Consider the following 27,146-nt stretch of genomic DNA (forward strand, 5'->3'; position numbering starts at 1 on the left):
AAATTAAGGCAGTATTGCATACTAAAAGCCAAGGAAAGAGTCTGAAGATTTGTTCCATAATATTCATGGTGATAAAAGTTTAAGTAAAATGAGGACCATGAGATTTTGGAAAATTGAGATTTCTGTTGATTTCAGTAAGAGCTATTTTGGTAGAGCATAGAACTAGGACATCATTTAAAAGATTAATAATTTAAGTAGATTTTTCCTCTTCATTTCTAAGTAGTTTTTTGTTTTCCAAAAAAAAAAGTACAGAAAATAATCTGATAAAATACGGACAGTTCTTAACTAAAATCATAAAAGCCTTGTAGCAGTAATACAGCATATGTGGGCGAGGCACTTCCATGTGCATTAGTTCACAGGAACCCTGGGATCTTACCTATATGAATGTTTCTAAAATCTATAAACAAACACCTATTTTGTGGCCTTGAAGTAATCATTTACAGAGTAACAGTCTCAATATTTTGCTCAAAAAACAGAACAAATCTGAAGATAGCAGTTTAAATTATTTGTTTACATGTTGACTTTTATTCCAAAAGTTTATCTGATGGTGAAAGATTAAAATACACATACTTGTTGCTAATCAAAAGCTACTTTGGTAGTAATAGATAAATTCTATTGAGATAGTAATTTAAAACTGAGTCAGCGGTTCAGTGGGTCTTGCAGAAGGGCTAAAGCAAGCCCTTCGGGGAGAGATGCACCACCTGTAGCTTCATTTGCAAAGAGGGCAGGCAGGAAGGAGATCTGGCTGAGCTTCGTCTGTTTGGACATGAATTTTCTTAGAAATTCAGCGAGGGCAGTTGTGCATTTCTGCCTCACCAGATTAGACATCTACAATTGAATTCAGCACATGTGCTATTTTTTCACACATCCATTAAAATAGGTCTGGAACTAGAAGATTAAATGAGCAATAGGCTTTGAAGCTACTTTCTCTTCTTTTAATTAACACACATGCCATGCATAAAGTCATTTCATAAAATACTTTAAATCAGTGTATATGGTAATGCATTTATGGCATATGTGAATGAATAAAGAAAAGAATAACAAATGTGATCATTGATTAGTATATGATTTAATGTGATTTAAGTTCCACTATGATAACTTAGATGCTCAAATGAAAGAGCAGTACATACTAGATTGAAAAATGTTCAAAGGTCATCATCCATTCATTCCTCAGTGTATATTAAACATTTTTTTTTATTTGCCAAATATTTGCAGCAGTGAAGTAATCTCATTCATAGCTCCATTTGTTAAATATTATTTTGATTTGCACAAGTTGTCTCTTTCAAATAGTTATTAGCTTATTGCTAATTATTATCAATGAAACAAAAAATTCTGTCCCTCAAATCCAAATCTAATTTTGTTAAAACAAATCATCTTCTTATTTATGTGGGCACATATGCTAATTTTAGTTTTAGAGAGAAATTTTTATCGAACAGGAACTGCACAGGAATTAGCCTTCACATCTTAAAATAAATGTCCTGGAAAACAATTCAATCAGCCCATGTCATTTTTACATCAATACAACAGTCAGAGGATGTTTAATGATAGCAATCCAACAAAGGTTAGAAAACTAATATTTAGGCTGGAGTCAACTGGCTAATTAAAATCACATTAACAGGATCAGATATCTAAACTTCCAAGTATATTGTGGCCTTCTAAAACTCAGAAATCCAATGCGCATAGCCTTTTAAAAATGAAAGAATTCTCAGTATATAGATCAACCAGAGGAATGCATGTATGTAAGAAGTTTCTTTTAAAAAACATGGTTATTAACTTTTGGCATCTGGGCAAGCACATGGCATTCTCATATGGTGTATGATCCTGTGGATTTTCAGACTGAATGAATTTAGTATTTCTTCCAATCCTAGCATATTCTGATTCTGTTATTGCCAAGTAACTCCCCATTTCTACTCCAAGCCCATCAACACTAAATAAGAAAACAATGTACACTTGACTAATTTTAATTCAATTTTGATGTGATAAATAATTTCAAAATTCCATAACCCATTCTTGAAATCGTCAAGGAAAATACTTTTCTTGTCTAATTAATTTCAGTTTATCCTTGGTTTCATAGGCTTCATTGATTATCAAGCCTCAAATGGTTAGTAAAATCATCAGTTTCCATGAACAATGTCTATGATAACTTTATAGACAATTAAACCACAGGATTAAAAACATAGCCCCTTTAGGCAGATATGTCACTGTGATCGACACTGGATGAAAATGGTTGCAAGCAGTTTGCCTATTGTTTTCTAGGGCAATATTAAGTTGATTCTAGTTATATTCGTTTCAGTAAATACAAAGTCACACTAGATAATAGTGAGAAAAGCCCGTGTTGGATAATAGTATAATATTTGTCATTTTTGAATTTTTTTTTTTTTTACCCAAAATGAATTAGCTTTATTCTGTGCACGGAACTGGGGTAATCCAGCCTTTGTATTTCTTGATACGTGGTTGTTTGGGGGTTCTGAAGGGGCTTCTTTCTGGGCTCACAATGGCTATTGCCCAGACTTCCCCGCCTACTTGTTAAGGCAGGAAGGATGTCACTCATGCTTTCCCTTCCACTGAGCAATTAAAGGACAGTTTGGAGAATTTGAGAGGCCTGCTCATCACTAATGAAATTTGATCAAAATGGGTTTGATGTTGACATCAGTAACTTGACGAAACTAAAATGAAAATTTTCGAAGAAAACTAAAATTATTCACCATTGAAATTAAGTTCTTTAAATAATTTAAGAAATCATTAAATAAAATTTAGCATGAATGGCAAAAAAGAAAGCAAAAAGGCAATGGCAAGTTAAGTATTTTTCTTTTCAAAACATAAAGCAAGAAGAATACTTAATACATTTGAATAAGCATAGTTCTCCAGTCATATCACAAAGTTTCAGTCAGATTCCTTGAGCAGATTTGAGAGGCTGGATAAACATCATAGAGCCTTGCAAGGAACTGTTTTCTGTTCATTGTGCAGAAAGAAAGAAGACCTTCTAAAAGTACATGCAACTTTAACTTTACTCTCTAGACTGGAGGCTTTTTCAAAAAAGTATCTTGAAGTCTTTCTCTTTCTTTAATATTAACAAATAAGCTGAGCCAATGGTTTTAGGTGTCACTTTAAGTACTGTCTTTGCAAGTAAAATGTATCAGTAATTTTATAAAAGTCAAACCACCCTTGATTTTGTATTGTTTTGGCTTTTATTGGTATAAGCCATGCATAATCTAAAATATTAAGGCAGAAGAAAGCTAGTAGTAAGTTTTAGAATAAACTAATACTTTTCAAATCAGCGAAGTGCTTTCCCTCCTTTTTTCTTTCTCCTTTTGCGGTCTAAAGTTTCTTCTTTTTCAATACCGTGCAGTTGAATATGCTAAGAATGAAACATGTATTTCCGGACTAGTGACTAGTGAGAGAAACTCATGGAGAGCTTTCCGATGGGTAAGCCCCAGGTCTTCTTTCCAAACCCTGCCTACTGTCTGTATTTTTCTTTCTTCCTTTGCCACAGACACTCAGTTTGATTTCTGCTTCTTCAGGAATTGCTGTCACTCACAATTGCCTTTCAGGGATTTTTCTGTTAAGTTTTGCCGCAACGACAGACAAAATCTACCCAGAAACCCACCCTCCAGCCCCACCAACATAGCTGCTCCTGAAGACAGTTAATCCAAGATTTTCCTTTAAAGTTTTTCACTGCTGATCATTATGGTAAAAGAAAGGCAAGGTGAAGATGACAGCCAGGGAAAGTTAGAAAATCTTGAGGTTCTTAAACTCCCTGTCTCAGAGTTCATGTTTACTTTTGTAATCCGACATATGTCCAATGGCATTTAATAGAATTTTGCCTGCTGCAAAAGAAGCTACTCTGAAAGGACCAAATAACTTTGCTAGTTATCTCTAGAATTTAACAATAAATATAAATTATTAATTGGCTAAATTATCATAGCAAAATTAATGAGTCCTGAGCAAAGTCTACTACAGAGCTTCCTTATCCAAAAGGAAAAGAGATTATTTATCATAATTGGATACTTTATTAATAGTCAAACACCATCATTTTAATAAGAAAAAATGAATAAATCTTGAAAGTTAACTATAATGGAAAACAAGACAACACATGAACATTTTATTTTATTTTTTTTGAGGGGGGTAGGTAACTAGGTTTATTCACTTACTTATTTTTAGACCTTATTTTTAAACCTCCTACATGCTAATCATGCTCTCTACCACTTGAGCTGTTTCCTCCCCTCACACATGAAAATTTAAAATCCCAGTACAGTTTTTTTTTTTTAAACATCTGAAATTTTGAAAGGTATTTAAAAAAATAATTCAGTGACTTCTGCTTTTGGTTAAGGTGGAATAATAACATTTGACAGTATTTACATGTCTCCCTATAGAGAATTCATGGGGCAGCTTGTTGAATTTTGAAAAAATAAATGATAACAGGAAAATTGGGAAAGAAAACCAGAATTTGAAGTGAGCTTCATCTGGTGGTGAATCTCTTGTTTTCTGTTCTGTTTGCTTTTGTTTTTGTTTTTTTACCATATCTCCCATCCTGGACTCAAAAGCAACCTGAGTCCTGGAACTGTGCACTGAGTACAGACAGAAGGAACTCCAAGAGAAGTCTTACCTTTCCGATCTGGAGATCCAGAGTGGTCTAAGTTGGTGTTATGTTTCATGTACACTTAAAAAGTATTCTGTGGGTGTTGAATATTGCGTTTTGATCTGTTAGATCAAAGTGATTGATGATGTGATTCAAATTGTATATACCCTTATTCCATTACTGAAATTTGCAGTGTGATGGTGATTTGTCTCTCTCTCATTTTAGTATTACCAAATTTTATTTTATGTACACTGAAGCTCTATTATTCAGTGTGTGTACATGAATGATTATGAGCTTCATGATAAATTTACCTTTTGGTCATTCCAAAAATTCACTGTTTATCTCTCGTAATATTGTTTGGTTTGAACCTTAATTTTTCTCTAATGGAAAGTCTCTTCACATGGGATTTCTTTTGTTTAGTGAGTATCTTTCCCTATCATTTTATTTGCTGTGTCTTTAAATTGAAAGTGTATATTTTTTAAAACAAATAGTTAGGTCTCATTCTTATGTCCAGTCTGACAATATCTCTCTTCTATTTGGATTACTTTTTTCCTGTAGTGTTTAATATTGTTATTGACATAGTTTCTGGGGGTCTACTATTTTGAGATTGTTTCATAATTGTCCGTTCTGGTCTTTTTCCTGTGTTGCTTCTTTCCAACCGCCATTTGTTTTGCTTGAATACTTTCTAGTATTTCATTTTAATTCCTCTTAGGATTTTTAGTTATCACTCTACATTTAATGATCCTCTAGGATTAACAGTACACATTAGTATCTTGTAACTCGTTACTTAGAATAAATATTGTTGCATTTCATTTAAAATGTAAGGAAGGTGTGAAAATATAAGGCATTTTCCCCTCATGTTTTCCCTCATGGGATCTTGTAAATCCCAAGCCACACAATAGAATTCTCGTTTTAGAGATTAAGTACTTTACAAAGTAGTTAAGATCATAATATCCACTTATTTACTATTTCTCATATTCTATATTTCCTCTTTTAAATCTTAGTTTTTGTCCAGTTTAATTTATTTTTGGCTTAAAGAATATCCTTTTCTTATAAAACGTTTTCTTTTTACAAATTATATCAGCTTTTATTTGTTTAAGTATGTCTTTATTTTGGTTTCACTTTTGAAAAATGATTTTACCTACCATGGAATTTTGGTAAACACTTTTATTAATTTTTCTTTCAGTATGTTAGAGATACCACTCCATTGCCCTTTGACCTCCATTGTATCAACTCACATTAGTTTAACATAGTTAAAGTAATTAAACTTTTATGGTTTCTAGGTTTTATATCAGATTTAGAAGATTGTCCATTCTCCAATAAGTATTTTTTTAAATTTTTAGTTCATATATAATTTTGTATACATATAAACACCATTTTTAATTTATTTCAGTGTTGGGAATTAAATAGTGGTTTGATGCATTTATTTTCCAAAGTGACAGTTGTCCTTGCAGCTATTGTAAAATGATGTATTGAAAAATCAATTTTTACCATTTATTTGCAAAATTGCTTTTAAATAGATACTACATTCATATACACATGTATATGCATATACACAGATAACCTCTTTTGTACTCTTTTTCTATTATATTCTATCCATGCGTTAGTAAATATTGCTTTAGGTTTTAAATCCAATAAAGTGCTTTCTTCTATTTTTGACATCTAGCTTTTCATATGAATTTAGATCTCTTTTTCTGCATCAAAGATCAAAGTCCTATTAGCATTTTTATTGTGACTTTATTAAGTAAAATGTGGTGTAAGAGTTGGCGTATTTATGATACTGACTGTTCCTTCAAGAATGGCCTATCAAGTGACTTAGCTTGTTCTTTAGTATATATTTTTTTACTTCATCATAATGAAGTTGACTGTTTAACACATACATAATCTGTTGTGTGACAGTTGTACTCCTATTCTTGAGAGCTTTTTGGAGGTTCTAGCAGGGGAGCGTAGCTACTCGTATACTCTTGACCGAGAAGAATGGTACTGCTCTGTCGGGGAAGGTTGTCCTCCTTGACCAAGTGTGCAGGTTTGGGAGGGATGCACATGGAGCGGTGAGGAAGGAAGGAGACACCAGCGTAGCCAGCCAGATCAGCCGAATCAACCCTGGAGATCAGTGGGGTGACAGATGTCGCAGCCAAATCGCCCTCACATCCTTGTACTCCTATTCTTGACCCTTGTGATTTACAATGAACTTCATCTGCCCTTCACTCTGAGCAGATGACCTGTCTCTCTACTTCACAGAGTAAATCAAACCCAATGAAATTTCTTTCAGTGTTCAATAGTATTCATACTTACTTGAATCTTGGCCAGATTTTGCCCCTTTCTTTCAGAAAACAAACAAAAAACAAACAAAAGGTTCTTTTCTCCTGAGGTATACATTATTTGTTATCTGCATCCATCTATTCTTGCTCTTCAGAGTGAACTGTCCATTGCCTTGAATAGCTAAATATTTTCTCTATGTATTTTCAGACATATCCTACACTACCATCATTATTGTATAGAATATTGACATCCTTTGTCCAGGAATATTTGGATCAACTTTCTCACCAATCTGCATGTCTCTTTTTGTGTCAGTTTCCCTAACTCTCCCCAAATCCATTGACCAATTTTCATTTACAGTGTTCTTGTTCAACTGCATATTTGATTGTTACACTGTCTTGCTAAAAATTCTTTGTTTGGTTCCCATTGCTTTTGGAATGAAGGTCAGACTCCTGGCTCTGGCTTACAAGAAGGAGCCTGTGCATTCTGGCTCATCTACCTTGCCAGCCTGATCTGGCTCTAATCCTAGTTACACTTTGTGGGCTCCCAAGGTATCCAGGTCACACACTGTGTGATCTTAGGCAATTTCTTAAGTAATCTGAGTCTCAGTTCCTTACTTAAATGAAAAGAGTGATAGGATCTACTTCTTTATAGAGTTGTGATAATTAAGGAGGTAAAACATACATGAAACTCGTTGGACATTGTCTGGCTGTAAATACATGGTTCATATTAATTTGTCCTCTTAGGTTCAGTCGTGACCCCTTTCTTCAGGCAATTTTCTACAAAACAGTGAGCTCTTCAAAGTAAAAATATGTGTAAATATCACCAAGGTTTATTCAGTATCTATCTAATAAAGAGCATATACCTTTCTTTCTGCATTCAGCACTTACTTGTTGAGAGCCTTTTATAAGCAAGTTACCGTGTGGAATAATGCTAAGATTGCAGTGAATTAAACACATGCAGTACACTACCTTAAAGAGTTTACATTCTGTTAGGGGAGACAGACCTGTCATTCATGTCTGACTCCCTTAAATTCTAAGGGAGGATCCTAGGGTGCTGTGGAACAGTGAAAACTGTACCTTAGACCCTCATGGTTTCAAGGCCCAGAACTAGATTCCTTAGGGAAGTTAAGTTTCAGCTGAGCCTCATAGTATGAATAGTAATTAGCAAGAAGGACTTGGGTGTCTTCAGTGAAAGGAGATTTGACTATCAGGTCTTTAATGCGGCTTACGAATCCTTTCATGATTTTCCCAAGTTGACCTCTCCAGCTCCTTCTATTGTTGCCCTTTCAAAAGCTTTGCTTAGGCCATAAAAATTATCTATATTTTCCCAAAGATACCAGATTCTTTTGACCCATTGCCTTTGCATATATTATTCTCTCCCCTTGGACTAATTTTTCTCATTCTCTTTCTTAGATAACTCCCCCTTTCTTCAGGACCCAGCTTGCATATTTCTTCTTCTGGCAATGCTTCCTAGACCTCCTGAAGTTGAACTAGGTTTTCTTTTGTAGATCTAGGTTTTTTAAATTAGATGTTTTGTTTTTGGTAGATAGTATCTCCCTTTTCATAAGTACATTGAACTATGATGGCCTCCTTAGTTTGTAAAGCTCTACTCTTTGTTTCCTTAGTTCTGAACACAGTCCCTGGTACATTGCAGGTGGTCAGTAAACATTAGTTGAATGGATAAGTGAATTTAAAATATAAAAATAAAATGCAAGTTGCATGTAAGAATCAGAGTGCAATGTTTTCTAGTACATCATTGTTGAGTAACAGAGTGTGTGCCGAGAACTTAGGAAAGACAATCCCACCTCTTCTCAATCTGAATGATAGAGCATCCCTCCTTCTAATAGAACACAATTAGGAAAAAAAAATGGTACAGAAATGACTTCATAGTGTGAACTGTCACTTTTAGTGAATACCACTTTTGGAAAAACTCTACTACTCTTAGAAATGATGGAATTGTTGATTTTTCATATCACAAGGGAATTTACATCATCTCCCACTTAAAATGGTTCTGGTAAGACTGAGAGAACCAGCAAAAACCTATGTCCCATGCACAGACTTAAATGAAAATGTACATAGGTATTTATTCATAATTGCAAAAAAGCTGCTGACAATCAAAATACCCATCAGCTGATGGAACAGGAAAGAAAATGCATCATGTTTACACAGTGGAATATTATTCAGCAGTAATAATGAAAAGACTACGGAGACATGCTATGACACAGATAAATCTAAAAACTGTTACAAAATTATGAAAGAGACCAGACACAAAAGACTACATAGTAGATGATTCCATTTATATGACATTGCTAAAAAAGAAACCAAAAAAAAACCAAAAACCAAAACAAAAAACAAATCTCTAAGAGACAGAAAGCAATGTTTGTCTGAGATTAGGGCTGGGAGCAGGGATTGACTGCAAATGGCCAGAAATGAATCTTTTAGGGTGATAGAAATGCTCTACTATTGTGGTGATGGTTGCACAAATGTATAAATCTACTAAAAGTCATTGAAATATAAATGTCAATGGGTGACTTTTATAGTATATAAATTACACCTCAGTAAAGCTCTTTACAACAAGATTGAAACAAACACATCTATCCGAGTGCATTTTCAATTGGAGTGTAAATTCATACAGGGTTTTGTAGGAAACGTTGGTAGTATGTATCACAGCTGGAAGATTACATTCTGTATGACACATCAATTGCATTTCTGAAATTTTGTCATCAGAAAATAATTAAGAAATTGATACACACAATAATTTAGCAAAATAGTTCCATTTCAGCATAGATTTTTTGGTTGTTGAAAACAAAAAAATTGTTTACTTGTAATCATTTAAAATATCCATTCGTGTTTGCATGTAATTAGTGCTTTAACCAAAGATAGAAATTCTGGTTTTAGGATGAGTATCAATAGTAAAAGAAATTAGGATTCACCTTAATGTTCCAAGGGAATGATGGAAGAGTTTAACACCCTTCCATTGTCAACTGTCGTCTTTTTAATTCAAACGATACGACCCCTTATTCTCCCTCCCGCATACCACTACTTTTAGCTGACTGTGTAGCCACAAAGAGAGAAATTGCTTTTCCTAGCTCACCTCACAGCAAGATGTGCCCATGTGATGAAATCGTGGCCAGTGGTATGTGACTAAAATGGACGTGTTCCATTTTTGGGACTTCGCACTTAAAATGAAATTGCTGGCACTCCACTTCCCTCTTTTCTATCCTGAGAGTGAGAGTGTAGATGTGATATTTGTGAGCCAGTTTAAATCATGTTGATGAGGGCACTGTGCTGTGGGTTATGGCAGAGTAACAAGATAGAAGGAGCCTGGGCCCTGAATGACCTCTTGCAGCCGGGACTGGCCAGACTGTTAGTGTAAAAGAGAAATATATTTAAAGTGTATTTGAACTGTTACAGTCTTGGTCCTCCTTATGGCAGCTTATATTAGCACCTTCTAATATAGAAGAGATCAAATAAAATAATGTTACGTGATACCATTAAGTGATACATATGTATATATGGCAATTGAGTAATATATAACATTAATTACATATTAGACTTGAACGTTTAAGGGTTTAGGGCATGGGGAATTGCATATTCTGTATTTCCAGATGGAAAAAACAGTATTATTCCACAGTTAACAGTATATAATGTCATTTTCTAGCAGTTAACACACCAAGTTGTAACAGGACTAAAAATTGACAATGCGTGGAAATCATTTGCCTAGTGATGATATTTGGGGTTTCTAAGGTACAAATATATTATGTGCAGGGTAATTAAATGATGCTAAGATATTTATTTATGCCCCACATAACATTCTATAGCATGGCAAGGTGGTATGTTCCATTCCCGTTTAATGCTTTGTCTTCAGGAACTCATTAATTCATAGGACTTCAAGTCCCACTACTGTATGTGATAGTCCCAGGTCTGCTTCTCTAAGCCCAACCTTTTCTCTGAGTCTAACACCTAAGGGACATACATGTTGAGGCAAATGTTTTGTCTGTTCATGAGGAAATGGATTAGACTTGGCTTCAAGGAATCTGTTCAGTGCCTATGACCGATAACCATGTGCCACAAAGGCAGATCCCAGATTGATGTTGTATATTGAACAGTGAAGGCTATTTCATTAAGAAGTAAGCTATCTTAGGAGATACTGGAGCCATCCTATTGCAGGCTAGTCGAGCGCTGTAGATAGTGAAGACGATATCAAAGTAATAAAATGTATATTTTGGCCTAAATGACCATTCAGACTCTTGATTCCTTCAGAGGTCACTGCTTTCTTTGTCACCCTGTGTGTCTAGACAATATATCATATCTTGAATGCTTGGTACAAGAAGACTTTTCTGTAAACTGATAATTTACCTCATTTTTGAAAATAATATTGCATATTAAGCCTCCAGGTCTATGCTAGCTATCTTTAGGCATGTCTTCATAATCAAAATTTAAGCTCTGTTTACTGGAAACTCACCAGTGTGGTGTGCTGTTATTGGCATTCGTTTTGTTTCACTGTTAGGGCGTCAAAGACTGACTTGGTGGGAAGATTTTGCAAAACCCACACACATTCCATAAAGAAAGACAAATAAGATAGTTTTTGGCATCTGGAAAGTTGACAGTACATTTCTAGCTTTATAGAGTTGGTCACCATTTATAAGTTTACTTATAATAGCAAGTGTGTTTTATGTTTTTAAAATATACATTTTACATGTCGGTATATAACAAAAGATGCAAAGAATGTTGACTAGAAAAATACACAGAAAAGTCTTTGTAAATTTTGATATTGTCCAAAATAGGTGGCTATTTTAAGTATCTGCTAAAATGATAAAGGTGCTTAACAAGTTATAAAACACTTATGATTAACTTTACCTTTTGAAAATCAAAATTAAGCTACTGATGTTCACCACCTCTTTTGATTTTCTGCCGACTAATTTAGTCATGAGAAAACAAAGGCTGATTTTTACCTTTGAAGAATTTAAGAAAGCCAGGTAGACCTACAGTTTTTGATTCAGAAATCCCACAGCTGAGAAAGCTCAAAAGTCAGAAAGGGCATATTTATTGCCAAGTGAAGACACCATATGGCTGAAGTTGACCCAAGAGCATATTCAAATGCACAGTGAAGATGCTAATCGCATAGGTGCCTTCAGGTATATTTCATCTCCCTAAATGGAGGAGCCCTGGAGAAAATCCTGGGCGTCAGAGGCAGTGGCTTGGATGTGACAGGCAGAAGTGATCTGATTCCATCCCCATATACACCCTCGCTACAAACCATGTAATAAACGTGCATATGCCAGTGCGAAGTGAAAAGATAAGCCATATACTGAAGAAAGATGCATTAGCTTATGGTCTTAACACACAGAAAATTAAAGGTCAGCCCACCATCTTCACTGTGAGGTGTCCTTTCCATTTGGTTACATTTCCTCAAAGATAGCCCTCATTTCTTGCCTTTGAAAGCTCTCCTCGCACTTTGATGGAACCAGTTAAGTAATTACTGGCTCTTTTATCCCCTCAGAATGAAAAAAACATGGTTTAAGTTCCAAAGGTGCTTGCTGCTACATGAATAAGGACAGCAGGCCCTTGTCTCAGCAAAACAAGAGCAGGTGAGACGTGGTGAAATGCATATATTTATAGATGACCCTGCAGAATTTATACTGCGAGTCTGGAGTCTCCAGTGGAGATCTGGCTCTGGGCGACTGCGCCGTTGAGGGCAGTGCAAGGCAGCTGACGGGTTTTCTATATATGGCCTGGGGAACAGCTGTTCAGTTTTGAGACTAGAACATTTAAAACAAGTCTTAGACTTCTTAAAGTCTAGTAATCAGAATAAAAATGGCAGGACTGGGGGTAGAAGATGCCATAGTCCTGACATTAGGGAAATATTTCCCAAATAAATGATTTTGTGTCAAGTTGCTGTTATTAAAATGAAAATATTTAATTATTTTTGTGGTCCGAGTACCAAGTAGAACAAAAAAAAAATCAATGCAATAAAGTTTATAGTTTTGATTATGTGACTCTCTCATTGAGCAGGGCTTTAGCAGAAAAGCAGATGGGCTCTGATTAGGCTTATAAATATAGAAGTGTATTGATCATCCAAACAAAACTCCTTGAAGTGTTCCCTGCATGAGGTCAGTGCATCTTTCAGAAGAGGGAAAGAAGCTGTAGCCTGTCTTTCTAGGCTCCAGCTAAGTTTGTGGAGCTGACATCTCAATAAATTACAGAGCTGTATTGACATCTTTATGGACTATGCGCAAACAAAAAGGGATTACGTTGAGCAGCATTTAGAAAAATGTACAGAACCCTGTTTCGATTCCAGTATATGGATGTAAATTTTGTTAATGTTAAAGAGTCCAGAGTAGCAGAGGGAACTGTGGAATAGACATAATCTGCATGAAGGAAATGGGTATTTCAGCAAAGTTGTGAATATTTTGGCTGTGGCCAATTCTGGCCCATTAACCCCAGCTCTCCTCCTTTTTGTTTGCACGGTGAATGAGATATGTTTTCACCTCCTGAAATTCTTATCCACTCCTACTCTCCATGCCTCTGAATGATCTCCAAGCACACCCACTAAACCCAAACAAGAAAATGTTCCTGCTGAACATCATTGTGTCACTCTGGCTTCCCCTAGGAATTTTGGAATCTTGATGGAAACTCCCTAATAGGTCCCTGGAAGCTTTCCCTTCTCAGATGTATCCCTTTGGCCCAGTTGCCTCTTTTCCCAGGGCAAATAAGGAACTTTTATCATTCCTCTTGGTAACCAAAAACATACTTGTCATAAAATTATATTTATATGATCCTCATAGAATATAAATATAAAAGAAAACTGAGAACGTCCACATAAAGCAGCTCCTGTGGTCTATAAGGACATCTGTTAGAATATTAATTACGTGAAACATCTCATTTAGTTCTTCATGGCATGAAAATTCTAGAAAAACTTTCGAGACTAAAGTACTCAAAACCGCTCAATAAGCTTTAAAGCTAAACCTGTCATTTATGTTTCTTAATTCTGTTCCCAAGTCACTCAAGCATTTTTAGGAACAAAGCTCATCCTACTCATCTTAGAGCAGGCATTTATCCTGGCCATTAGAAATCTAACTCAGCCCAAAATAAACCAGGCTAGATCTGAGGGGATTTAGACAGAGACATCTCTATTTTAAAATATGAGTATTGAAATGTTATCAACTCTAGCATCATGTTCCTAGAGACGCATGATACATTTTATACAATTTAGTATTTTATACTTATATGTCGTAGAAATGATTGAGAAACAATTGTGAAAAATAGGGGAAATCAAGACTATAGGATAATCAAACTGAAACATTGGGGATTTAAAAAAACAGAAGTGTCTTCTCAGTTAACGCAAGACAATTTTTTGAGGACTCACCATGTCCTAGGTAAATACCATGCTAAGGGTTTTATAATTATTTCAACCATCTTAAGAATCCTTCAGATTTGAGTCGATTAACCCAACACCAGTTTTGTGAATGAGAAAACTGACACCTAAATAAGTTAGGAAAATAACCCACAGCTTGTAAATGGTAGAACAGGGAGTTAGATCCCACTGTACGTCTGCCTCTTCAACATGATTATACTGCATTTCTACTGAGTGATGGAAAACAAAGAAGTCAATGTTAAAGAGTCAGAGTCACATCCAAGCATGCTAAGGTCACTGATCTGCCTAATGACCAAGCAAGAACTGAGACTAGAATCCCCTAACTCAATCATTGATACATTTTTACTACATGAAAAAAATATTAAATTTATTTGTCTGAATAAGATATGTTATACCATCTTATCACATGAATAGTATATTTGTAGCTCTCACATAGTTGATATCATTATATAGAAACAATAAAAAAATAAAGTTTTATTATTTCAGTGATCTACTTTGTAATTTTGCCCACTGTTGCTGAAAAGGGCACTCATAAACATTTCTCCCACATATTCTACCAAAAATCTATGGCAAGCCCTTGAGAGAATTACTCAGTGATAAATGAGTCATCTGCAACTTAGGATGGTTTATTTTAGCAGGATAATTCAATTATTCTCCTTTTAATATCTAGCTAGGTTTAATTGCGTGGAAAGCATAGAAATGTATCGGCCACTATTAATTGTGGAATCAATTAATTTTTGGATGGTGTAGTGGAGTGACTTAGGAAGAGAAAGACTTGATTTTAATACTCGAGGCAATTTGTATAGAATAAATCTGCATGAGCTTCTGGAAAAAAAAATGTAGGATGATACCCCAAGCTCAAGGAGACGGGGTAAATGCACCATCAGAAACTACAAAACCTTCTAAAAGGAATGGAAAAGACACTGTGTTTTTTTTCAGCTACGTGTTCATTTTTCCAAGGGACCTGGCACTGCATTCCATGTGGTACGAGGGACAGATGGGGAGCATCCCTAATAAATTACAAACCATTGGGACCCTGAGGAATAGTGAATGAGGAACAGAAATTACAACGTTGCCTTTCTCACGCTTTTTTCTCTTCCTGGGACATCCTTCCATCTTACTTCTATCTGTCAAATCCCACTCCCCACAGCCAGCCCTCACCAGAAAAACAGGGTTGTCAGCCTGGCACCAAACTTTCCAAAGGCAACTAATTTGTGGGTTCAAAAATGCAAATACCTTCAGGAAGCAGGCAGGTAACCTGGAAAGTTAAGCAGACAGTATTACTCTATGAAGACTGAAAGGGGGCGCCACTCCAGACACTGAATGTTCAACATCTACTGTAACAACTTGAATTGAGTTTTATTTATTCACAAATGAACTAATTATTATTTTGACTTCTTGAATATGTGTAAGCCCATTTGACTGTCCTCTATGATTGGATTGCTGCATTCTGTTGTTTCTTACTTTGTAGTTGGCTTTATTCCTTTGATAACTATGTAAGTTCAAAAGCTAAAGCTCTTATCTGTTCTTAGAAACAATGATTAGTACATATATATAAACTAAAAAAATGTGTAGTATACTGTTTAGATGTATTTATATGCAATATAATGTGTATATGCAGTCAAACTCTAATAATCTCACATAGTAAAACTGGGGAAAAAATTAAAAATTAATGAATTGATTGATTAATTAAAAAAAGATTTATTCTGAAATGTGCTGCATTCTCCTTTGCCAATTTAACAGTGCTTCTTGAGCATCGTGACTCCCGGTTGCCAAAGGAGAGTCAATTATTATACTGCGCAGCAGTGCTAAAACTGGGAGGGTGCTGGCCAGTTTCTTTGCAATATTAAAAAAACTCCAATGTTAAATGGCAATAACTTTGAGGCTCTTGAGTCTGTAGTGTATAAATTATTTAATTTGTCATTTACCATGTAGATACTGGTTCGTATCAGCCTCTTGGTCACTTTTTCTTCTTTCAGTCTGCTTCTTCTGATTGGTTGTGGCCGAGGACTCTGAATAAATGGTTTTTTTGGAACTTGGCATAACATTTTGCATAAAATCTAAAAATAGATTTAAGCAAGCTAACAGAACTATTTTTAAAGTGCAATGTACATTTTATATTAATGTAATATTTGATCTGTGGTTAAGTAGTATATGCTACATATAGGTAAATTTAAACATTTAATTATAAATATTAACTATAAGCTATCAAGGTTACGAGCTATTAAATACTAGTAAGATTGGTACTATTTGTTCTTTCCCAGTTTCATATTCTGATTTCCTTACCAGAACTACTGCTCTGAATTGTATGCATATCATTCCTTTGTTGTCTTTTTTTAAATACTAGTACTACATATTTAAGAGGTAGACAATATGTTGCTTAGTTTTGTTATTTTTTACATTTATAAAAGTAGCAAACATTATGTTATCCATTATGAACTGAATTTTTCCCTCATTATATTTCTCGGACTCATCCATGTTGTTTTATGTAATTGTAATTTTTCGCATTCTTCCCTAACATTCTGCTGTGACTATTGCAGAAAGTTACGCATACTCTTGTCAGTGCATTGTTTTTAGTTTTTTTGGTACCGTGAACAATACTGTTCTGAACATCTTTCCTGATGTACATAGGCAAGAATTTCTCTAAAATTCAGACTTTTTATTTGAGTCATATTAGAGGATAAATTTTAGATCATGGCTGGTAGATATTTAAAATAAGGAGCCTTCTAAGTCCATGAATATAGTATGTTTCTTCACTTATTTGTCTTTTACATATCTTTTTATAAAATTGATACTTCTCTCCACGGACACCATTAGCCTCATCCAGTCTCTCTATCCTTCCGTCCAGAGTTACAGTTGGAAGACAGACCTTGTCATTTATTCCTTACTTCTATTAATGTTTTTTTCATATTTTCTGTTAGCTGATATCTCTGAACTGTGATGTGGATCCTTCCTTCGGATCTTTCTTCTAATTCTCTAATAACCTTTTGATTATTTTGTTACCTATTCATTAATTGTACATTTTTATTCTAGAATTTTACTTGGTTATTTTCCAGATCAATCTCTTCACTGTGGTAGTTATTATTGATTATTCATTAAAAAAACACATTTTTCTTGAATATTTTACATTATTTTATAGTTTTTCTTATTCCATTATCCACTGTCCTTGGAGATATAAGTTGTTGTCTTTTACTTTCTACTGTCTCTCATGTTACTCTATAGATGTGTTTTTTGTAATTTAAAAAAAAATGGTTGTATTATGTTGAATTTAATTTGTGAGAACGCTGTGGCTCTGATGTAGGGATGTTTTCCTCCAGGGAGGATTTAATTTGCTTCTACTGTGGCCCAGAACCTGCGGTTACCCTGGTGGGGCCAATTAAACCTCCTCAGGGTTTCCATCATAATTCAAACAGTTCAGATCCAATCACATACCATTCAGAGCAATCATACACCCTTCGCAGCTGCCTTCTCTGGTTAAAGTTCATAGCTGTTGTTTTGGCTTAATTTTTAATCTTGATGATTTTCCTTAATTGTCATGAACCCATTAATACCTTTCAAACCATGTTTTGTTCAGGTTTTAGTCATTTTATAATAGGAAGGCTTTTCGAGTAGCTAGTGTACTACCTCCTTCACTGTCAGAAACTGAAGTCCAGGCACATGGTGTTTACCTCATGGCTCCTTCACTTCTGCTGACTGAATAATGCCCTTCCTTAACTAAATAGACAGCATAATCAGCAGACCAGCATTACAGCTGTGTGTGTGTACGTTGGGGAGTGTGTTTGTGTACACGTGTTTGACTTAGACAAATAACTGTGTATGTTACTTTGGAGAACTAAAGTTGATGAACTTCTTTGGGGACTATTCAAGTATTTAAAAAAAGAGCCTGAAATTTTTTATCCACTGGATATAATGTTGTGGGAATGTCAAGACCCAGATGCTAATTTCCACTAGTAAAACATCTCTGATGCTATGAGAAAGAGGTTTTTGTTGCATTGATGTCACAGTAAACTAGCAAGCATTAAAACTACTTTTACTCATATGTATGTATCTACATTAAAATGAGAGGGCAAGTTCTTGTTGGAAATACACAGGTAGCATTTCATTCTTCCAATTAGGTTGCACTTTAAAATTTTTATTTTATTAATAGACTTTAATTTTTGGAGCAGTTTCAGGTTCACCACAAAACTGAGCAGAAAATATAGAGTTCGCACAAGGCCCTCCCCACCCACACATATATACTCCCCTACCCTCGACATCCCTCATCTGTGTGGCATACTTGGTACAATCGATGACAGGTTGCACCTTTTTTTTTTTTTCCCTTTGACAACCACTTGCGAGACATAAAATGTAGCGAGGTAAATGCCAAATTTTTAGATCAAAAGGGATTTAATCGTGTCTGAGAAAAATTGTTTTCTGCTCATTGTTTTATGCCAAGAAAATACTGTAAATTATCCAATTAACCTTAAAATCCTATGGGCTTTCAGTGTTATGTTGTACGTATCACCTTTTGATAGACTATTTTACGCTCTTATAGTTTTGCTTTATTGTCTTGGCAAGTACTGTCAAGCTTCTGCTTGCATTGGAACGACTGAACAGGCATTTAGGGTGTCCCATGAGGTATGGCAGGGAACCTCCAGGATTGAGGAGGAGATAAGGGACACCTCTGAACACACTGCTATCAGGTTACCCCTGAACCCAGCTACAGTTAGGTTGGGAAAGACCACAACATTTTAACAACGATCTCAAAAAATGGTTTCTGTTGGACAGACCAAAGAATTAGGTTGGTGTAGGGAGGTACATAGCCTGTCACGTACAAAAGATAAAATACCTAACAAAATTCATCATAGTATATTGTTGTTGTGATTAGATTTGTGAATGTGAAATTAAAGGACACATTTCAAATGAGTTGTTAGAGTTAGTGACTTTAGAAGGATGAAATGTTGAATCCGATTCTTAGGATTTTACAGTTTGTTTTTCTCTCTTCTCTATTGGATTTTGTCGTTGCTACTCTCAGAAAATAAAACTCCCCAAATTATAGAGCTTGTTATTTTATGTTTGATTAAGTGATTCCCTGTTTGACCTGATACTTTCTGATCTCAGTTATGGATTGCTGCATAACAAACTGAGTGTCTTTAAAACTTAGGGCCTTTTAAAAAAAATAATGCTGGAGTGGAGGAGCGTCCAGCAGTTGTGAGGAGGAGGAGGTGTCCGAGTCACACGTGTGCCTAGAAGGCAGATTTTGAACAATCTATCAGGAATCTCCGCACAGTAAAGCTTGTCTGCCGGCTTGGTTTCTTTTTGTTGAATATGCGCTGGGTGGCTATTCTATGGATTGCTTTTCTTCTGCTTTTTGCAGATTTGGGATTATTGGGGACAAGTTTAGACAAGCAGGTTAAAGAACACATGGGCTTTAACCAAAGCTGAAAGAAACAGAAATGCTTATGCGTGCTAGCCAAATACTTGATTGTTTAATGTCTTCTGCACCTAATCAACTCTAGGGAAAGTAGGACTCTTGTGTTGTCCCAGGGTCAGAGGGAGGGAACTCAGCTCAAGTTATTCTATGATACTTGCTCAGAAATACACTAATATAAAATCAAGCCAAAAAAAGTAAAATTTTATTAAATTTATAATACTTAAAAAGGATAATGTAAGTTAAAAGATACACAAATTACTGAAGGTGCTTTTATTAATAAGACATTATTAGGTATTTGGAAGTAAATAAATTCCTCTCAAGTGCCTGAAAATAGGTTATTGTGTTAACTCCTTATACTCCAGTACTTCAGATTTTGATGATTACTCTTAATATTAATTATTGGAAATAGAATAATCATAAGAGTCTAATTCACACAAAACCATGTAAAACAAAGTTCGTAAAATGAATTAAGCTAGGTTTCTCTGTATTTACTTCATTACGGTGGAATGGAGAGTGCTGAAACTGTCTTCCCTTTTAATCATAAAAGTAGCTGTTGTATAGCATCTTCTCCATAAGCATTCCTAAATATGCCTAAGATTGTATGGCAAATATAAATACTGAAATTACTCTTGTGTTTAATTACAGAAAAGCAGAAGAATTTAATTCTATATTTGTGTTATGCAATGCAAGAAACTGAGCTCAAAATAAATATAGATTAAGCAGCTGGGAGAAAAAGATCATGATTCATTTGATAAACAACTTTGAGAAAGTCACCAAAGAATTGCCATAAATGTAAGGATTGTGGCATGTTGTAGATAATCTAAGTGCTTATGTAACTGTTAATTTTAAAAATTCAGTGTCTTTAGTTTTGCTCGTAGAATAATTTGAGCCTGAAACTCCCAACTGCATATTCAGATATATGTACACTGTACGTGTTAATCCTCCGATTAATCTTTCCAAATGTGACAAAGAAGAGGTTTAGGTTGGAAGTTGAGTGTATGAGTTTTTCAAGATAACTGATTGTTGAAATTCTGAGCAGTTAGGCTGGGTTTTGTTTTGTTATTTTCCCCCTCTGGAAATAAGAATCATGGATCAGAGTATATGTGAAAAATGTTGAAAGAAACTGGAATTTGAAAAGAGATCATTTCTCAGGCAGCAAGACTGAATGGAATAAGAGAGAAGAAATAAAATAATTTGAAGAAGAAGTTAGACTGCTATGAGGTACAATTTATTGCAGAAGGCCGGTTTCAGAAAGCATAATGTAGCTATGGGAAGATGATAAAAACAAAACAAACACAATGATTATGGGCCAAATGGACAGGCAAGTGAAATCAGAATAATCAGAAGTGAAAAAAGTCATTTGTAAAGACACTTGGGTAGCTTGTGAGGCTAAGGTCATGGATGTAACCTGGGACAGAGGCTGATGGTCTTCCATGAGTCTTTTTAATCTCCCTCATAGATAGAAGCACTAAAGACACATTGGTATAGTCCTTTGAGGGGGCAAACTGATCTTATTAAGGCACACTAATTGCATTCATCTTATGACTCAGTAATTCTGTTGCCAGGCATTTATTCCTTTTATGTTCCATAGAAGTTTTCATACACATGTATGAAGGTGATAATTACTGCAGTTTTTATGGTGGTCAGAAATTAGAGGCAATTTAGGGATCATCACTGGTAAAGTAAGTAAATGTGTAACCTGGTGAATCTGTCAGCAATTCAAAATAATGAGTTAGGGGTATATATAGCCACATGGATAAATCTTTGTTTAGTCAAGTTTATTGAGGAATAATTCACATACATTGAATTTTACCTTTTTAAGTATACAATTTGATGAGTTTTGATAAAGCTCTGTGGTCAGGTAAATAAAACCATAATCAAGATACACAAATATCCATCCACCCAAAAGTTTCCTTATGCTCCTTTGCAGTTAATTCCCTCTATCACGCTTATTCCTAAGCAACCAAAGATTTATTTTCTGTCCTTATAGTTTTGCCTACTCTAGAATATTAGGAAAATGGATTCATACTGTATGTAGGGTTTTTTTTTTTTGCCTGAATTCTTTCATTTAACATGTTTTTGAGATTCTTCTGGTATGAAAATAGCAGTTCTTTGTACTGACGAGTAATATTCTCTTATTGGGCTGTAACCCAAATGTGTTTATCCTTTCACAACTGATGGATATTTGGGTTGTTTCCAGGTCTGGGCAATTTTGAATTAGCTGCTATGAACATTTGCATACAGATATTTGTGTGAACATATGTTTTTATTTCTCTTGAGTAAATATCCAGAAATTGAATAGTTGGGTCATATGAAAAATGTATATTTAACTTTATAAGAAATTGCTAAACGGGTTTCCAACTGATCACACCATTTTGCATTCCTACTAGCAGTATATGAGTTCCAGTTCCACATTTACATTGTTTTCTAACATCAAGCTTTTTGGTTTTAGCCATTCTAGTAGATGTTTACTGATATGTTTCATGGATTCAATTTACATTTTCTTGGTAGCTAATGCATTTGAGCATCAGTTTCATGTGCTTTATGAGCCATTTGTTTGTCTGTGTTGAAGTCTCATAACCAGTTTTTTCCCTTTTTGTATTAAGTTGTATTTCTTTTTTTAACTTCTTTATTGAGATATGGTTCCTGTACTATAAACTACACGTTTCAAATGTACAATTTAATGAATTTTGATAGATGTAGACACCAATGAAATCACTACTACGATCAAGATAGCTAACATTTCTGTCACTCCTTGAGAGGTGTGATTTTCGAATTCCCAACTTATTCCTTCCCACTCCCTTTACCTGCTGGTAACCATAAATTTGTTCTCTATGTCTGTGAGTCTATTTCTGTTTTGTAGATATGTTCATTTGTGTCCTTTTTTTTTTTAGATTCCACATATAAGCAATATCATACTGCATTTTTCTTTCTCTTTCTGGCTTAACTTCACTTAGAATGATGGTCTCCAGTTTCCATCCATGTTGCTGCAAATGGCATTATGTTACTCTTTTTATGGCTGAGTAGTATTCCATTGTATATAAATGCCACATCTTTATCCAGTCATCTTTTGATGGGCTTTTGAATAGTTTCCATTTTTGGCTATTGTAAATAGTGCTCTTATGAACATTGGGGTGCATGTGTCTTTTTGAATTATATTTTTCTCTGGGTATAAGCCCAGGAGTAGAATTGCAATTGATTTTTATGTCTTGACTTGTATCCTATGTTTTTGATAAACTCACTTAGTAGTTCAAGTGAATTTTTTCTAGATTTCTTGGGATTTTTCTTTGTAGCAGATATTTTATCGACAAATAAGAACTGTGGTATTTTTCCTTTCCAATGTTTACTGTACATTTATTTTCTTTTCCAGTTGAATTTTCTTTCTTTTTCCTTTTTTAATAATAGGGAATGTTGCTCTAAATTGGTTTTCTTTGGAAATCTAGGCAATTTTAACATAATTAAAATTTAAATAAAATATATATCCATTCAAACCCGTGCAGTTTATTGTGTCTCAATTATACCTTTATAAATATGTTTATATATAAAATATCTTATAATGGCTTTATTAACTTCAGTCACTGTAGCTTGTTTGGCATTTTCTAGAGATTTATATAAATAAAATTGTAGCATATACTATTTTTATCTTTTTTCTTTCATTCGTAATTGTCTTGAGGTGAATTTTTGCTGTTGCATCTATCAATATCCCTTTCAGTTTGGTTGCTAATTAGTATTCCCGTGTATGGATATACCAAATTGTTTATTCATTTACCTGATGATGAACATTTGGGTCATTTCCAGTTTGGGGCTGTTAAAAATAAAGCTGCTATAAACATTCATGTAAAAGTCTTTGAATGGACATGTATTTCTTTTTACTTTAGGTAAACACCTAGGAGTGAAGCGGCGTGATCATATGGAAGGTGAGTACTTAACTTTTTAACCAACCACCAAACTTTTCCTAAGTGGTTGTCCCATTTAACACGGTGTATATGAGAGATTTAGTTGCTTCATGTACACGGCAATACTTGATTATTGTCTGCCTTTTTCATTGTAGTGATTCTATTGGGCGTGTAATGGTATTTCACTGTGTTACTTATTTGCATTTCTTAATGGTTGGAAATCGTTTCACATGCTTATTTGCTGTCTGTATATCCTTTTTGGTAAAACATCTTTTCATGTTTTTTGCCAGTTTTCTAACTGGATTGTTTTTGTTTTGTTTTTTACTGTTGGGTTTCTAGAGTTCTTTTTTTGAAATTGAAATATAATTGATAAAGTACATTAGTTTCAGGTATAAAACATAATGATTTGATATATGTGTACATTGTAAAATGATCACCACAAGGTCTAGTTAAGATGCATCATCGCACAGTTATGGTATTTTTTTCTTGTGATGAGGACTTTTAAGATCACTTTTCATAGAACTTTCAAATACACAATATAGTATTGTTAGCTATAGTCATTGTGCTATGCATTACTTTCCCATGACATTTTTTTGTATAATTGGAAATTTGTACATTTTGGCCACCTTCATCGATTTCCACCCCCTCCTCAAAAGTTTGAATTTTTTAGAGCCTCTGGTACAATTTCACTGAGAAGCAGTAAGATTGAATATCCTTGTCTCCCTCGCTCTGTTTTTTAATGATAAAATTTCCATCTTTCACCAATAAGTAAAATGTTTACTTTTGATGTATTGTTGGTGATCTTTGTTAGTTTGAGGTAGCTCCATATTTGCTGAGAATTTTTATCATGAATAGAATAGAATTTTAATTTTAGTTTTTGCAACTGCTGTTTTCTGCATCTTTTAACATTATCGTGTGATTTTATAGTTTGTTATAGTCTGTAGACGTTGGTTAATCATGCTGATTAATTTTCAGCTGTTGACGAGTTTGCATTCCTGGGTGAAGCCACTAATGTGCTGTTGTTTTATGTATTGTTGGACTTGATTTGATAATGTTTTGTTAAAGGTTTTGAGCCATCATTCATAAGGGATATTGGTCTGTGGTTTTCTTACACTGTCTTTACTTTTCATTATCAGGAATAGTCTGGTCTCTGAAAAAACGTGGTGGAAAGCATTACTTAGTCTTCTGTTTTATAGAAGAGTTTGCATATAATTGATAGTATTTATTCCTCAGTTGTGTCATAGGATTTACCATAAAAGTATCTGAGCTTGGAAGTTTATTTTTGAGAAATAGATATTTTATTTTTTGGCTAGGCGATTCAGGTTATAATTTTTTTAATGAGTTTTGGCAATTTTTATCTTTCAAGGAATTGTCCATTTCGTCTTGTTAACAATTGTATTGTCAAAAAGTTACTTGTATTATTTTCTTATTATTCTCCTAATGCCTGGAGATGTAGTTCTATACACTCTTTCCTTCATAAAATTGGTAAGATACGTTTTTCTTTATCTGTCTGCCTAGTATTTGATCAATTTTGTTAATCTTTAAAAAGTGTTGGTTTCATTGACTTTCTTTAGTTTTATCTTTCCTTTTTTGTTCATTTTTGTTTATCATTTCCTTTCTTCTGATTACTTTCACATTACTTATTTTTCTTTCTGGTTTATTATAGTAAAGCCAGTGTCATTTTTTGAGACCCTTCTTTTATAATTATAAGCATTTACTGCCACAGACTTGATTTTAAACATTGCTTTAGCTGTGTTCCATGAATTTTGACATTGTTTTCATTTCCATTCAATGCAAAATGTTGTCTAATTTGCTTTTGCAGTTTCTTTTAACCATAGGCCACATAGAAATGTGTTTACTTTGTGATTACTTAAAGATTTTCCATACATATTTTTATTTATACATAGAGTTCAATTTTTTATAGTCAGTTTATTTTGTATGATTTCAATTACTTTAAGTTTGTTAGGGTTTGGTCTATAAGATTACAGTCCTTTTTGTTGAATGTTTCATGTCCACTTGAAAATATTGTGCATTTTGCTATTGTTGAGTTGAATATTTTTAAAATGTCAATTAGTTGATTATACTCTCTGGTGAAATTCCTTGTTTTGAAGTATACTTTTTCTCTGATGTTTATATAGCCAGTACAGTTTTCTTTTCATTATTCTTGATGTGTCATTTTCCATTGTTTTACGTTTAAATAGCATGAAACTGGCTTTGTTATCAAAACTGATGATCTCTACCTATTAAGAGTGTTGAGGCAAATTGCATTTAAAGCAGTTACTGGTATGTTGGGATTTATATGTCATGTTGATATTATAGCAAATATTGATATATTTATGTCTATCTTCTTTTTGTTTTCCATTTATCCCACCTATTCTTACTTTCTCTTTTCATGCCTTCTTGGAATTAAATGTTTTCATTTTTCCATTTTATTGCCCTAATAGCTAATAGTTACACTTTAAAATTTAAAAAAAAATTTGTTTCCTGTAATTATTTTTTCCATTAGGTTTTGGACATTACGTGCATAAGAAGGATTTAGACTAAGGTACATAATATTCACTCTTAGAAAGCAGTATGCCCCTACTTCTGGCTGGTTTTGCAGGGAACTGCGACAATATAGTCATTCGTTCCTGTGACCTTGAACCCTAGGGAATACCAAGGGGCTTCATTTTCAGCATTTTTGTCCCTCCCCACCCAACAGTCAAACTGCCTTTATAGATGGGGAGTCTTGCTCAGGGGGTCTTGAACAAAAGCAAGTTTCTTGCTTCTCTTCTGCTGGCAGTAGCACCTTGTTTTGTATTTGTGTAGAATGCTCAAGAGACTCTCTCCCCCGACCAGCAGTAGCCAGCCTTCGCCTGGGACAGGAGGAAGGGTTGTTTCTCTCTTCTTCCCTAGAAGGCACATAGTTCTATCCTGTTTGATCCTTTCTCCAGTGACAGCTCACCTATTTCTGGGAAGGTGTCCTGTCCTATACTTAGAGGAAGAGAGCTTTTGCTTAATATGAGAGAAGAATGCGAGTCACTTGAGGGTTTCATACCTATTCCATTGCAGCAGCTGGTAAATCATCCCCTGCAGACTTTTGTTGCTAAGGAAGGCTTTCTCAGGTATCCTTTCTTGCCTCCTCCCTTTCTCATGGACACAGGTGAGGGCTTGTGGGAAAAACTGGACAACTGGCTGGGGACTACTTCTGTTTGTGGGAATCCCAGGAGTTTTAATGTATCATACCAGTTCATGCTCTGTTTTTGTTAATGTTTTGGTTCTTTTTTCTTACCCGTTTTAATGAGTACTACTTCTCTATCTTGTGCTTTGTCAGGGCAGAGCTGTTTGTATGTTCTACTTGAAATTCAATTTACCTCATTGCCTTGAGACCTCAGCTCATTGATGGACTCAAAAAAAAAAAAACCTTCTTGTTTTGTGTATGTTTTTTAGTTCTTATTGTTGGGTGAGAGCAAGGGTCTCATGTGGTTTTCTGCATTCCAAGCAGAGGCAAAACTCTGGATGGGTCTTTAAGCCTAATTCTTCAATTAAAAAAATGGAAAGTATAATGAGATACATAATATAATGTCATTTAAGTAAATTGAAATATTTGCACATTACACAAATCACATTTTGTAAAAAC

General features: G+C 34.5%; 1 long non-coding RNA gene across 1 annotated transcript; it reads right to left on the reverse strand.

The window, feature by feature from the left end:
• Nucleotides 1-1,094: 1,094 nt before the first annotated feature.
• Nucleotides 1,095-27,146, reverse strand: LOC116662673. The gene is made up of 4 exons (XR_004318657.1): nucleotides 27,134-27,146; nucleotides 15,614-15,677; nucleotides 8,412-8,417; nucleotides 1,095-1,106 (listed from the first exon to the last, which is right to left on the reverse strand). It is a non-coding gene; the product is annotated as an uncharacterized LOC116662673 (long non-coding RNA).

Source organism: Camelus ferus, chromosome 3 (assembly GCF_009834535.1).
Source record: "Camelus ferus isolate YT-003-E chromosome 3, BCGSAC_Cfer_1.0, whole genome shotgun sequence".
In the NCBI taxonomy this organism is placed as follows: domain Eukaryota; kingdom Metazoa; phylum Chordata; class Mammalia; order Artiodactyla; family Camelidae; genus Camelus; species Camelus ferus.